The sequence below is a fragment of the Meriones unguiculatus genome, chromosome 12, assembly GCF_030254825.1.
Source record: "Meriones unguiculatus strain TT.TT164.6M chromosome 12, Bangor_MerUng_6.1, whole genome shotgun sequence".
Lineage (NCBI taxonomy): Eukaryota > Metazoa > Chordata > Mammalia > Rodentia > Muridae > Meriones > Meriones unguiculatus.
Genome location: NC_083360.1, coordinates 50,132,096 through 50,132,961, shown reverse-complemented (window position 1 = coordinate 50,132,961; position 866 = coordinate 50,132,096). Strand labels below are relative to the sequence as shown.

The 866-nt window shown below is 41.5% G+C and overlaps 1 pseudogene; it reads left to right on the top strand.

The window, feature by feature from the left end:
• Positions 1-248: 248 nt before the first annotated feature.
• Positions 249-335, top strand: LOC132646914 (small nucleolar RNA SNORA17; annotated as a pseudogene).
• The last annotated feature ends 531 nt before the right edge of the window (positions 336-866 follow it).

The window sequence follows — 866 nt, the reverse complement described above, 5'->3', positions numbered from 1 at the left end:
GTGTGCTACCACCCTAGATTATATAGTAGTAATTAACTGTAAGTAAATAATTACATAGAAATTACATAGTAATTACATAGAAATACATTGAAACAGAGAAAGCTAGAGTACAGATTTTCATCTTGTTCTTGGTCATTGGAGGAAACTATTCTCTCTTTCACAGCTAACATGTCATTACCTGGTTTTATTTGTATATTTTTTTAAATCAGGTTCAATGGTTCTTTATTGGTCTCCCTGCCCCTAAAGATATTGCAGGTGTAGCAAAGAGGAAAGAAGCTATGTCTAAGCTCAGTGTTCTGAACTGTGAACATATGAATGATTAATAGCCTAACATTCCCTGAAAACAGCAAGTCAAAAATCACCATTCAGGCACCAGAGGAGTGAATCAGAGACTGAAAGAACCCCACCTGTGATTTCAGGCCTTGGTTAAGAGTGAGCCCAAGACAGACAACCCTCACATAGGGACACTTGGGCAAACACCTGCAATGAGCAAACCTGAGACTGTCACCATGAGGCCTAGTCAGGGAGCTAGCCTGAGACCACCAGTCTAGTGCCAAATAGGACACGGAGCAGACCATGCCAGAGATGACCCCTGCCTGGTGCCATAAGGCACAAGTGGGGCATAAAACTCCCAAGAGTCCATACATGAGACAACTTTAGCTACTCAGAGACACTGAGTACCACTGGAATAGAGTGAAATAGAAGGATATGGGCATAACAAAGAGAGGTAGAACTGGAGACTTGAGAGTAGTGAGAAACAAAACAAAACAAAACAAAAAAACACTATCTGGTGTGATGAGAAACCTAATGTGTGGTGAGGGCAACAACAGGATATCTGAGAGGATTCGCAGTAAGATTCCACTACT